The following is a 14,413-nucleotide window of genomic DNA, read 5'->3' as shown; positions in this document are numbered from 1 at the left end:
GTGGAGGGAGCTTCTCTTGCATACCACGCCCTCCACCATTTCCCGCGTCACGTTGGTGGTGGCTCCTTTCTTCAAGCTTGAGGGGGATCCACTGCATGGGAGTCCCTTTGTCAATAAAGTTCTTGGCTAGGTTAATGGTTGAATGACCCAGCAACATGAATAGATGCAAAGTGAATAGGTCTTTCCTGTGGAATCCGTACTCCTTCCTCCTGTTTCATGGCTGGCATGCATCCACATGGCTGAATCACTTGGATTTTACCCCAGCCACACAGGAGCTCCCAAGCAGGTACCATGCTATAAAGGGCACCTGTGTTGTTACCACCCAGATGCTTTGATGAGACGCACTGATGGTGTATTGGAAAGTGGCACAGCCAGCAGGGATTTCTGGCATGTTTGCACAGGTGCAAGAGGGCTCATGAGTTACAGCACAGAAATTCACCTAGATGCAAAACCACTAAAACCCCCCGGGTATTTGTACTGCAGTGCACAGCAAAGTGACACAGTCCCACCTTTGGGTCTTGGCTTATGCCAGGGGTTCTCAAAAACTTTTATCTGGGTCACACTTTCAGAATAAAATTTTTCTCATGCCACACCAAATGTTTTATTGATAAGAAATACATTGGAAAACAAAAAGAAACAATTCCTTGCAGTTCTTAATTCATAACGCAACTACTTTATAATATGATCATGGGATTTATAATATGATCATAATGCAGAACACAAATCATTCCCAAAATATAATTATAAACGAGCCTCTTACAATATTTACCTCCAGTATGTATGCAAATTGAATGAGAGATATGTGCTTGCTTATTGCTGGGTAATCTCATTTATATTAGGTCTAACTGGAGACCCAAAAAACCCCTCATCTCTTTATCAACACAGAGAAGGCTTTCTATCCCTATTCTGCATATAATAATAATAATAATAATAATAATAATAATAATAATTTTTATTTATTTATACCCCGCCCTCCCCAGCCAAGGCCGGGCTCAGAGCGGCTTACAAGCAATAATAAAAACAAGATGAATGATTACAAACTTAAAAACAAAAATAAAACACAACAATTAAAATAATGGAACATTAAAATATTAAAATGTAGCCTCATCGCAGGAGGAGAAGGAAAAGAAGGGGGAAAAAGAGAGAGGGGGGAGGGGGAGGGAGGGAATCAAACTGGCTCCAAGCCAAAGGCCAGGCGGAACAACTCTATCTTACAGGCCCTGCGGAAAGAAATCAGATCCTGCAGGGTCCTGGTCTCATGAGGCAGAGCGTTCCACCAGGCCGGAGCCAGAGTTGAAAAGGCCCTGGCTCTGGTTGAAGCCAATCTAACTTCCTTAGGGCCCGGGACCTCTAGGGTGTTGTTATTTATGGACCTTGAGGCTCTCCGTGGGGCATACCAGGAGAGGCGGTCCCGTAGGCACGAGGGTCCTAGGCCGTGAAGGGCTTTAAAGGTCAAAAGCAGCACCTTAAATCTGACCCTGTACTCCACCGGGAGCCAGTGCAGCTTGAAAAGCACTGGGTGAATATGCTCCCATGGCAGAGACCCCGTGAGGAGCCTCGCTGCAGCATTCTGCACCCGCTGGAGTTTCTGGGACAGCTTCAAGGGCAGCCCCGCGTAGAGCGAATTACAGTAGTCAAGCCTGGATATGACCGTCGCATGGATCACTGTGGCCAAGTCAGGGCGGGAAAGGTAAGGGACCAACTGCTTGATGCGGTGAAGGTGGAAAAATGTCGCCTTGGCTGTTGCTGTAACTTGCGCCTCCATGGAAAGGGAGGCGTCAAGGATTACACCCAAACTCTTAACGGAAGGCAATGGCACTAATTGGGCCCCCGCAAGAGAAGGGAGTTGGTCCCTCATCCCCATGCCATCCCGACCCAGCCATAGGACCTCTGTCTTCGAAGGATTTAGTTTCAATCGGCTCCCACGAAACCATCCAGCCACAGCTTTCAGGCATCTGGTCGGTGTGTTTGGGGCCGAGTCGGTGTGGCCATCCATCAGCAGATAGAGCTGAGTGTCATCAGCATATTGGTGACAGCCCAGCCCATAGCTCCGGATAATCTGGGCAAGGGGGCGCATAAAGATGTTTAAAAGATGTTTTGTTCTACTTGTTTTACTGTGATGAATCTTCAATACTGGAATCCCATTAGCTGTATTTACATAATAAAACACTCTTGAGAAGACATGGCACCCATCAAGGAATAGAGGGAGGATTGTGCTTACATTAATCTTTTAATGTTAAGAGATTCTCAAATTATGGATATTAAAAGGAAGGTCTGCAAAATGCATTAACACAGGCATCCTCAACCTCATCCTCCCAGCCCAAAGCTCCGGATAATCTGGGCAAGGGGGCGCATAAAGATGTTAAAAAGCATTGGGGAGAGAATTGCGCCCTGCGGCACTCCACACACCAAGGAGTGGCGCGACGACATTTCCCTCCCTAGTGCCACCCTCTGTCCCCGACCAGAGATAAAAGAGCACAACCAGTTACGGGCTATGCCCTGTATCCCCACGTCTACTATACTGGCAACTCCCTGTTTGCATGGGGGGCCTGCATTCCAGGTCATTGCGCTCATCAGTGGTTGCGTGTAATCCTGACCTGCCCCATTCCACCCCCTTCTGGGGCTGAAAACAGTATGTGCCTTGGTGGTTGCATGTCAATCGGACATGCGCAAAATGGCCGTTGCCTGAAGGGTTGCCATCTTTGTTCTGGCAAAATACAGGACACGGCAGGTGGGGGCAATTTTTTCCCCATCTGGTGTTGAAGTGACTTCAGAGCAACCCATCACAATCTGCTGCAGCCTAACAGGATGTCCCCTCTGGAATTTCTCACTCGTGTGCACTCACGCACTCTCACACAAACATACGCATGAATTCGTAAATGTGCCTGTGCTTGGCTACCCAGAGCTTAAATACATGTCCTTTCAAACACATCATAGCTGTCAACGTTTCCCTTTTTTTAAGGGAAATTCCCTTATTCCGAATAGGATTCCTCACAAGAAAAGGGAAAAGTTGACAGCTATGAAACACATGCATTTGGAGAGGATCCCTAACCTGGCAGAGAGAGAGGGAGATCTGAAATACAGGACAAAACTATATCAATACAGGACGTAACATTTTACACTGAAATACAGGATAAGCCTGTATTATACAGGACAGGTGGCAACCCTAGGCCTGTAATATACTACACTGAAATGCTGAAATGCTTCTTTGATTCTCCCTGAATCTTCCCATCACGCTTGCCATCCTCTCCAGGCACACCAGTTTTGGTGCTCCACACCCACTGAGAACCACCAGCTTACGGCATGCTTGCCAAAGAGCTTGGCCACCATTGTCTTAATTAAAACAGGAGCTTCCCTGTGGGCCCCTTGATGTTCATCTCCGTGCTTCATTCCCTTTGCGCATCATCACAAGGCTTATTTTGAAGCAGCTGCCTCTGCCTCCTGAAAGTGGGACTCCTCCACACCCCACACTCACATGAAGATGGCCTGAAGTGACCTCAAGGGAAGGCGAAGAAGAAAAAGGAAGCGCTTAGTAACTTGGCAACTAAAGGGCAGAATGTGTTTCCCCATCTTCTTAGGAAGCAGTGAATGATTAATGTTTGTGGTGGGGCCTGGTGGAATGAATCCTCTTTCAGCGCAAAAAGCTCCCTGATTCCTGGCTGTGAGGCATCCACAGACACTTGGCTGGTCAGCTCAAACATATATATCCTTCAATGACTCACTTCATGTTTAGTAATAGTGGGATTTCTTGCACTTCTTGCACTTTGCCTGGCCCTTTTTGTTTCCTTACGTCAAATCATTGCTTCTTAGCCTGACTCATCTTCATAAAATACTCTTGGGCAAACATTTTCCTCCAATGAAAGGGAGGGAGGAGATACATTCAAAATATTAATAACAGAAAAGAAGGACAGGAGCAACTTTTAAAAAGCCTTAGAATCATATAGTTGGAAGGGACTATCTAGGAATCCTGCGCACAGCTGTCCCTGGCTGGACTTGAACCACCAACCTTCTGGTTCACAGCCAGGGGCACTGGCCCAGTGTGCCTTGCAGAAGGGTCTCCCTGGAAGTAGTCTTGCTGTGTCAAGTCCAGACAAATGTACCTGTCATCTCCAGGGTTGAGTTCTTGGGGAGTGACTGGGGGGATATACTGTGCTGCAAGTCTGGAGCGACACTGCTGACTGGCTGCCCTCCTGTGATGTCATTAAGACCACCACCCAGCCCAGCCCCGAAACAGATTTGCACTTAAAAATAAAAGCTTAATTAAAACAACAAGAAGAAGAACAAAGCAATGGATGGATGCATACGTGAATGTCCACATGGAGCAGCTAAGCATACACAGCTAAGCCTGGCACCTTCACTACACAACTTTTGGGAATGCTCTTTACGAGACATCTGTTTTAAGAACCTGCCCTATTCTTGTGAATGTTAACAACAACTAAAATTAACATCTGCCTAAAGCATGGGGCAAAACGTATGTTGAAGCAATGCTTGAATAATTGGGGTGCAGAGTTTCAGTTTCTTGAGATTAAACGCTGGGCCTTGGGGTTACTTCTGTCACACTGTATTTCTCAATTGTGATTTTCTGCTGCTTAGTGTAATTATTAACTGTATTTGTGTTATGTATGTGGAATGTTATTGATGTAGAGTTTGGTTTTATTGTTTCCATACTGTAAAGTACTTCTTTAAAAGCGTAGTAGCGGCTTGTGCACAGTAACAACAACAACAACAATGCTAGTAAATGATACTATTTCTCCCAGGCATTTCTGTCCTACATATTCAACACAATCATATTCCCAGAGTGATGAAGAGAAAAGTTTATAAACAGTTTATAGAAGAAGGGGGGTTTCAAATCCTACCTCCTGGTGAAATATTCTATATGGGAGCTTGGTAGCAGAGAGTGAACTTGCCATACATCCTTGGAGACATGAAGTTCTCTCAGCGAAGAACAAACCAACCCATCTCTTAAATGGTAAGAGGATGCTTCACAGTGTTATGTACTGAGTCGAATAGGATCCAAACTGCAGCAGTCTGATTGGTCCTAGAACAATAGGATCCAAAAGGCAGCAGTCTGATTGGTCCTAGAACAATAGGATTCAGAATGCAGCAGTCGGATTGGTCCTAGAACAATGCAGCAGTATGATTGGTTGGCAGGAACCACCCAATCATGCTCCAGATTTAAGTGAATCCACAACCTGATTGGCTTACAGTAGAATTCCGGAATTAGCCAATCATGTGCAGCCCATTGTGTAAATAATGTATATAAAGCAGATACCTTGAGGGGACTTTCATTCATTCCTCCTCGCCACTATGAGCTGAATAAAGAGCATGAAATCACTTTGCGACTCTGAGTATATTTCACTGGCGACGAGGATGGGATCCCGCTGAGCTGACTGCCACACACAGCACCGCAGCACCGCCACCTGCCGCACCGCTGCCTCGCACCGTGTATCCAGGCTTCAGCTCCGGGACACAAGGAACTCAGAATGGCAACCGACAGCAGCTTCTCGCCGTTCAACCCAGCAACGGGAGACTGGGAAGCGTACGCCTCCCGTTTCACCTTCCTCCTAGAAGCCAAAGGGGTCACCGATGAAGAAGACGCCAAGAAGAGGGCGATATTCTTCAGCGTCTGCGGAGAGGAGACGTTTGAAATCGCCCGGGCTCTCCTTGCGCCTGAAGACGTCGCTACTGTTCCATACAAAACAATAATGGAACAGCTGAAGGGGCACTTTTCGCCGCAACCCTCAGTGGTGGCTCGTCGAAATGCCTTCTATGCAAAGCGGCAAGCCCCTGGGGAAACCATAACTGGGTTTGTGACCTCTCTCCGCCAAGCCGCCCGGTTCTGCAACTTCTCAGAGCTGGAGAACATGCTTCGTGACCGCCTCGTCGGTGGCCTGAGGGATGAGAAACTGCAACAACGACTCTACGCTAAGAAGGACCTAACGTTCCAGGTCGCTCTGGAGGAGGCCCTGGCAACGGAAGCTGCCAAGAGGTCGACGCAAGAGGCACGGCCGAGCCTGCCATCCCAACCGAGGGTCCACCACGAAGACCTCACTGACGACTCAGGATCTGACAGGGAGGAGGTGCACCGAGTACAGCAGCGCACTCAAGCAGCCCACATACCACAGCTGCCTCGACGAGAAGGAGGGAACTGCGCAAGCTGCGGGGAAACTCACGAGAGGAGGACCTGCCGTTTCCGCAATGCAGAGTGCAGGCAGTGCAGAAAATTGGGACACATCGCCCGGGTGTGTCGGGCTCGGCCCACCCGACGCCAGGCATCAGATGACCAATCCAAGAGCCCCAGGTCCCGGGGCCCAACGCACCAAGGCAACTCGACGGAGCTCACGGACTTCCAGGTATACCAGTTGCCCTACCCCAACATAGAGAAAATTTATGTAGAGGTACGGATAGAGGGGGCCCCATGCTGCATGGAGCTTGACACGGGTTCAAATCTATCCATAATCTCGGCAAGGACCTTAAGGAAACTGTGTCCTACTGGGGGTCCCAAACTCAGTTTTCCTTGCCAGCTACCAGTATGCGCTGATTCACCGCCCGGGGAAGGCGATGGGCCATGCGGACGCCCTCAGCAGGCTACCACTACCAGAAACAGGCCCCGACCCAGCACCTGCACAAGAGGTTATGAGCCTGGAGCTGCTTCCTGACCGCCCCATTCAGGCACAAGAAGTGGCACACCACTCCAAGAAAGATAGGGTCATCTCCCGGGTCCTGGACTGGGTGTGGAGGGGATGGCCCAGCAGCAGGCCTGGGCCAGAATTCGCTGGCTACACAACCCGCAAACATGAACTGTCGGCCCACAAGGGGTGCCTTTTATGGGGAAGCAGGGTCGTTGTTCCCCAGCCCCTCCGCAAAAGGGTCCTCACAGCCCTACATGAGACACACCCAGGGGTAGTAAGAATGAAGGCCCTTGCCAGGAGTTATGTGTGGTGGCCGGGGATCGACGGAGAGATAGAGGCCTGGGTCAAACACTGCCAGGCCTGCCAAGAATCCCGCCCAGATCCCCCAAGGGCCCCAGTCCAGTCCTGGGAGTCCGCCCGAGCACCATGGTCACGCCTGCATGTGGACTTCGCTGGCCCCTTTCAGGGGAAAACATTCTTCATAGTGGTGGACTCCTACACCAAATGGCTGGAAGTCGCACTGGTACCATCCACTTCTACGTCCGCAGCCATCTGGGTACTACGCAGGCTGTTTGCAACCCACGGGCTCCCTGACACTCTCGTCTCAGACAACGGGACTGCATTTACGTCAGGAGAATTCCAAACCTTCACAGCGCAGAACGCCATCCGCCACATCCGTTCGGCGCCATTCCACCCTGCCACCAATGGCCAAGCAGAACGCATGGTGCGGACCACCAAGGACACCCTTCGCCGCATGACGCAAGGGGATTGGGAGTACCGCCTTGCCACATTCCTCCTAGCACAGCACAGCACCCCCAGCTCAACGACTGGCCGGAGCCCCGCTGAACTACTAATGGGTCGGCGCCTTGCAATCAGATTGGACCGCCTTCACCCCGATAGAGCTCAGGATGAGGTAGTGGTGGGGGAAGGCAGGAACCCCCGGACCTTCGAGGCCCAGGACCCAGTGTACGCAAAGAATTTTGGGGCAGGCCCAGCATGGGTACCCGCCACAGTCACCAGGGTCACTGGCCCTGTGTCGTACGAGGTGCTAACGGATGGAGGGCAATGCTGGCGCCGCCACTGCGACCAGATACGGCGACGATTCCCGGGAGAAACCCAGGAGGAGGAAAGGGCAGAGGAGTCCCAAGGGAACAGTGGGGCAGTGAGGCCCATAGAGCAGCAGGGGCCAGCAGGAGAGGCAGAATCAGTAAATACAGAGAGGACCCGTGAGTCCGAAAGGACACCGGAACCAGAACCACGACTGAGCGAGCCGGTTGCGCCAGACCAAACAGCCCCATCACAGCCAGCATCCTTGGAACACGAGCCAGAACCTGAACACCGGACCAGGGAACACCACAGGCCGCAACGGACACGTAGGCCACCAGCGTACCTTGAGGACTATGAATGCGACCTACCGGGCAGGACTGGAACTTAAAGGGGAGGGGTGTTATGTACTGAGTCGAATAGGATCCAAACTGCAGCAGTCTGATTGGTCCTAGAACAATGCAGCAGTATGATTGGTTGGCAGGAACCACCCAATCATGCTCCAGATTTAAGTGAATCCACAACCTGATTGGCTTACAGTAGAATTCCGGAATTAGCCAATCATGTGCAGCCCATTGTGTAAATAATGTATATAAAGCAGATACCTTGAGGGGACTTTCATTCATTCCTCCTCACCACTATGAGCTGAATAAAGAGCATGAAATCACTTTGCGACTCTGAGTATATTTCACACATATTGCATTTTTAAGTGCACACCCAAACATTTTTAGTGGCTTATGACTGCAGTAGACACACATCATACTGGCCCATTAGTCAGAGAACCAGGACTGACTACAATTCCCTGACAAATCTACATTCTGTGTAGAACCTGAGTTTGGTCTTTGGAATGCAGGAATCGACCCCAAGAGATTCAGATTCAATAGCCTGAAGCCAGACCCTCCACTCCCAGATTTACAGAAGCCGTCTCGGTTTCTGATTTGATCCCAGAATGTCCCGCTTTCCCTTAGGACGTCCCTATTTTTATCAGAGAAATGTTGGAGGGTATGGAGCTATGCAACCCCCGACTCAAGGAGATAAGTATCTATATAAGTTTCTTAATGTTTAATGTTTTATTATGTTTTTAAATATGTTGGAAACCACCCAGAGTGGTATAAATAATAAAATTACTACTGCTATGGAATAGGACATCACCATTTTCATCGGATAAATGTTGCAGGGTATGTGATGCTGGTTTTGGAAAGAGATTTGGATCAGGCCTTAATCAAACTTGAAACTTGTTCTTCTTGTAGCCCTATTCAGACAGTCAATTCTCCCATGTGGTCGTGTGAGGGATGCGCTGCTGGCTCCTCTCCCTTTGTTTGCCTCTCGGATGCTGACCCCACCATCAAAGAGAAGACCTTTTTCCTTGGCTGCCAACTGGAGAAGGCCATCAAAAGACAAGCCGGATTATGAGAGAGAAGGTGGTTCTGTGTGGAATTCCTGCCCGCACCACCCAAAATCCTTTGCTGAATGGCCACACAGGCCTGTAACTGGAAGGCATGTAGCAGTTCCTGGAGTTGGGAACCTCCCTGGGCATCACAGGTAGAGAACCCTCCAGATACTGTTGAACTCCCTCTCTTCATCATTTCTGACCATTGGCCACGCTGACTGGGGCTTGGTGGGTGGGCAGTGCATTGACTATTCCTGCTGTAGGCTAAATGCTGCAGCTGGATGGAAGCAGACACATTTAGGATATCCTTGACAAAATATATCAACCCAAATATGCACCCTTCCTGCTTTCTGCGTTCAGAGATTCAAAGCACATGATATCCCCCCGAGAATCCCAAGAACTGTAGTTTACCATTTACAGGGCTACAATTCCCAGCACCCACAACACACTACAGTTCCCAAGATTCTTTGGGGGAAATAATGTCCTTTAAATGTAGGAGGTGTATGCAGCCTGAGCCCCCCAGCAGTGAAAACAGATTCCAGGGTTGAGCTCTTTCTCCAGTTAAATCCTGCTCTCTTGGGTTTACAAATGTTGACATATACATAGCGGAGTCTCCTTTAAAAGGATCACATGATAACACATGCAGTATGCTACATCATTGTTATTCCTTCCTGTGTGAGTAGGATGCATTAGGGATGTATGCTGCATAAATATTGACTCTGACAAACCTGGCCAGTCAGAAGTAAACCCAGGATACATGGCTATCTAATTACCCAGATCATGTGAGGCTTGATATGAAATGCAAATACAGTGGTGTGAGTGAGGTTTAAAAACAGCTAAAAACACTGTAGTTCCTTTGAAAATCCCCCATTAAGAGCCTGGAATCCAAATTCCTTTTCAACAAGATTATTTTAATATGGCATAATGGGTTTATCTGCTTTTCTGGAACAATCTAAATTATATGAAAGCAAAAGGGAGTGTATTATAGAGGAAATAAGGCACGACACAAACCCCAGGGCTGCCCCCCCCCCTTCAAGCAAAGCCAGCTTGGCTTGCTCTCTGCAGTTTGCAAAGCATTGGACAGACTTATTGACCACAGATTTTCTTTTCTGTCTTGCACCAACTCCCTGGCTTCAAGTGTGCTTGCCCACCTTTTAAACATGTTTAAAGCCCTGTAAATGTCCATGCATTCAGTGGAACGTGTTAAAATAAGGCAACACATTTCTTTTAAGATCAAAAACTGCTCTGGGGAGGGGAGGCTTGAAAGCAAGGAGATCCCTAGAATAAACAGTACCCATCAGCACTTGATCCTAGGGAAGCCAGTGGGACATGCGCGGTTGTCTCTCCAACTGAACCCAACATGCGCAACTAACTAGGAAAGAACAAGGGCCAGAGATCAGCCAAGCCATCAACATGACAAAAGATGTTGATGACCTTATTGTTGTTGTTGTTGTTGTTTAAGAGAAATCGTGCACCTGGGCAGACAAAGGTTGCCAAGGTGACAGGATGTGCATGTGAGGCGACAGGAAAAGAGTGTCTTTAGCAAGGTGTGCTGGGAAGAAGAAGGGAGAACAAAGGCAGAGAGATCCATCTTGGGCAGGCTGGCTGGGAGAGATGCCCTGGGCTCCTGGGCTGCACTGCTGTGGGTACTAGCCCCTCTTGAGATGACCATGCTGTAAGGTCTGGACTCACTCCATCTAAATTCAGGTGCAAATATGTGAATAAATCATATTCACAGCAGCCTTCGCCACATCTTGATTCTCAAAGGAACACAGAGCGCCTGGAACCCCCAGGGATCTTGCCACAGCTCGGCATGGCTGTGTGTCTCTGGACTGAACCCTATTCTCTCTACCAGGGATAGCCAACCTGGTGCCTGTCAGATATTTTGGACTACAGCTCCCATCATCCCCTGGTTATTGGCCTTGCTAGGTGGGCCTGGTGGGAACTGTAAGCCAAAACATTATCTGGAGGCCATTGTGTCTGCTATCCCTGCTCTGTAACATTGGTAGACCCTGCAGTGTGTGACTAATTGAAAAAGCTTTATGTCATGTCTTTGAAATGGAACATTGGTGCAACTCCAATGCCCTGTGTAAATCTAGGGGTACAGTCATAAACATCAATGCAGATCTGAAAAGATGAAATATATGTTCACATTTTAAAAAGTCCTCTGGCTCCAGCCAGTTCTCTATTTGCCAGGGATAATGGTTTTTTGTTTGTTTGCTGTTGTCGTTTTGTGCGTGTTTTCCAAAGATTCGGAGGCAGCTTCAGGGTGTGCGTATGAAGGAGGGAGGTGGGGGGAGAGCATGGATACCATATAAAACTCCCTTTCCAATAAAGAAACAGCTTCAGGGGAAATGTCCAGTATGCTTGTTACCAAACACCTCTCTTCCAGATGTGAAGCCACGGGGAGCGTGACATCAGTAATTTGCTAAGCAAGAGGGCGGCTGTCTCCAATCAAGGACCTGCGGCAGCAGCCCCAGAGGAAGCCAGGAAGCAGACACCACTTCGCCAGAAACATGACAGGGACAGACGGAGGAATTTTCTTCTGGAAAATACTCTTTGAAGCTACCTGCCCTCCTTCCCCGAAGGCTTTGTCTGAACAGCTGATTGGCAATGGATGGACGGATTATTTTTTAGCGCTCTCTCTCTCTCTCTCTCTCTCTCTCTCTCTCTCTCTCTCTCTCTTCCCAGCTCAACTTCATGCACCTACCTACACAAAACAAAGCAGATATTCTCCACATGCTTTTTCATTCCCATAAACTGAGTGGGAAATGAGGAAACAGAACAATTTTAGAGTAGTGAGAGGGGAGGGGAAAGAAAGACTGCAGGGGGAGAAACCCAAAAGAGGGCAGGTTTCTCTAAAAACACTCAAGGAAGGCGTCTCTAATTCCTTGCCAATAATATGCTATTCTCTTCCACCAAAAGTATAAACCTCATTGTGTCAAAACACACCAGGGCTCTTCCCTGTGCATGTTTATATTAGGGGGGTGTGTGTGTGTGTGTGTGTGTGTGTGAGAGAGAGAGAGAGAGAGAGAGAGAGAGAGAGAGAGAGAGTTATATATCCTGCTGTCATTGGCAGAGAGCAATTTGGGGTTGTTAGTTAAGTGAGCTCATCACTACAGCCTTGGGGCCTTAATATTAATATTAATTAAGGCCAGAGATCTTTAGCGATCCTTTTTTCTGCTGACCGTCTTCCATGGAACCGGCTGAGAACCAGAATTAACTCTTCCTACCTCAGGAGCTTCAGAGGTTATGGAGAGCTGCAGCTGAAAGAGTGAGTTGCTATGGAAACACTCTCATTGCCACCATAAAGTGGAATACCATACCTAAATCTCTGCAAGGAGAAGATACCCAAATGGCACTCTCTGAAAAGGCACCGATGAAATCTTTCTCATCCATTTCTTCATTTTAAAAAAGAACATAGAACAGTCCGTCCCTGAAGACAATCTTTCATTTTATTTAATGAAAACAACAGTCTTGATAAAGCAGACTGTAGTCCACAAAAGCTCATTCCATCATGCATTTAACAATCTTGAGGGGGCCACAAGACTGTTGTTTTTAGTGCAAGAGGCTAACGCAAATACCACTTTCGGAATTTGGTTAATGAATGCCTCATGTTTCCTCAAAACAAATAATATAATCCATAAGTATTATCAAAAATATATGAAATGAAAATAGAACATTTGGATCTTGCTTATTTGTACCATTTGTACAGGCACCCATCACCCAACGCTCCCAGGTGGTTCACAAACATCAAAAAGTACAGTGCAATACATTCAACAATCTCTGTAGACAGGTGTCAGCCACCTGACATCAAAGACATGGCTGACCAGCAGGTTGTGCCACTCACCTGCCAAAGTTGACCCACAGGTATGGTGAGATAAACATCTGGCCTGTGAGACCAGAAAGATTCACCACCTGAACTTTAGGGGGAAATGCAGCCTCAACTCAAACAGATTGAACACCGCTTCACGGTCTTGTCTGGGCTGAATCCTCAGGTATTGGTTGTCATCTAGCCTGATACCATGCCCAAACTCTGGCTCAAAACAGTCACTGCCTCAATGGATTGGATAAAAATAAGCTTTTGTGTGCTCTCAAGTTCAAATTTGTACTCTTCCATAACCATGGAGGGCTCCCTTCATCTCCTGCTTCCCAGCCCTTTAAAATACAGCAGCTGAGACAAACCCAAATCCGACCACCACCACTCAGATTATTTTTGCTTGCTCATCCTCATTCATCTATCAAACCACCCTTATTTTAAATGAATAGCTTGCATTGGGGGTTTTTTTGGGGGGGGAGGGAGTTCTTCTGTTCTGCCTCAGGCTTGGGAGGAAAAGAAGAGAAGAGTGAGCTGGCTGGATCAGGCCAATGGCTCCTCTCGTCCTCTTCTCACAGAGGCCAGCCAGATGCCTGTGGGAAACCTGCAAGCAGAGCCAAGCGCAAGAGCAGCCTCTCCTTCCCTGCCGTTTTCAGCAACTGATGTGTTTAGTTTGGCTCCCTTTGAAAGAACTGTGAACTGGGCATTGTGCAGCATGAAGCCAGGCCTCTTCCAGGCACCTCCCACAACTGCCAGGTCCCAGCTGGTTGATCTCTCCGAATACAGTAGTGGCGCTTCTCTCCAACAAAGCCTTCCCAGCAAAGTAAGCTCTTATTTTACCCATAAACAGGAGAAGACTTTCACAGTTTCTTTGCCCTCCTTTCCACTGGCAGCAAAGACCCTGTGATGTCCCTCACACCTTCTTCTTACAGTATTTATTGTTGTTAATGCAAAAGATATGGCACATTACCAAACAGGTGAATTATACATCATATGTGAAAAATGGCATGACTTAAGACCTGCACTCTGCATCCCTAAGAAATAATTTTAGTAAGACCTGTAGGCTCTCAAAGCCATAATAATTCCACCTCCTTTATATATATAAAAAGGTATTTATTTTATTGTTTGAGGAGATGACCCCAATTCCTAATGATCGCAACCCTAATGAAGTATTGGGGAAGAGAAATTAAAATTTGAATATAGTATTTAATCTGTACAGCAGGCGTAGGAAACCTCAGGCCAAGAGGCTGAATTATGACCTCCAGGCCTCTCTCTGTCTGGCCCTCAGAATTCTCCCTCAGGTGCTTAAAAAAAAAGGTTCTTCCTGGTTTTCAAGCTAATTTGAGCTTGATTTCTGTGATAATGTTTTACCTTAAATTCATTTGAACGCTTTAAAAAAGTTGGCTTAGGAATCAGTTGTGCCAGAGGTCTATGATGTAACCATTGGGAGCCTAACAATACCTAAATTCTACTCTCCTTATCCTTGTACTCTCTCATAGGTGCCAACTCCCTGGGTGCCCGAGCACCCAC

This window comes from Podarcis gaigeae, assembly GCF_964106915.1.
Source record: "Podarcis gaigeae genome assembly, chromosome: 6".
NCBI classification, from domain to species: domain Eukaryota; kingdom Metazoa; phylum Chordata; class Lepidosauria; order Squamata; family Lacertidae; genus Podarcis; species Podarcis gaigeae.
Note: the sequence above shows the minus strand (reverse complement) of the source record.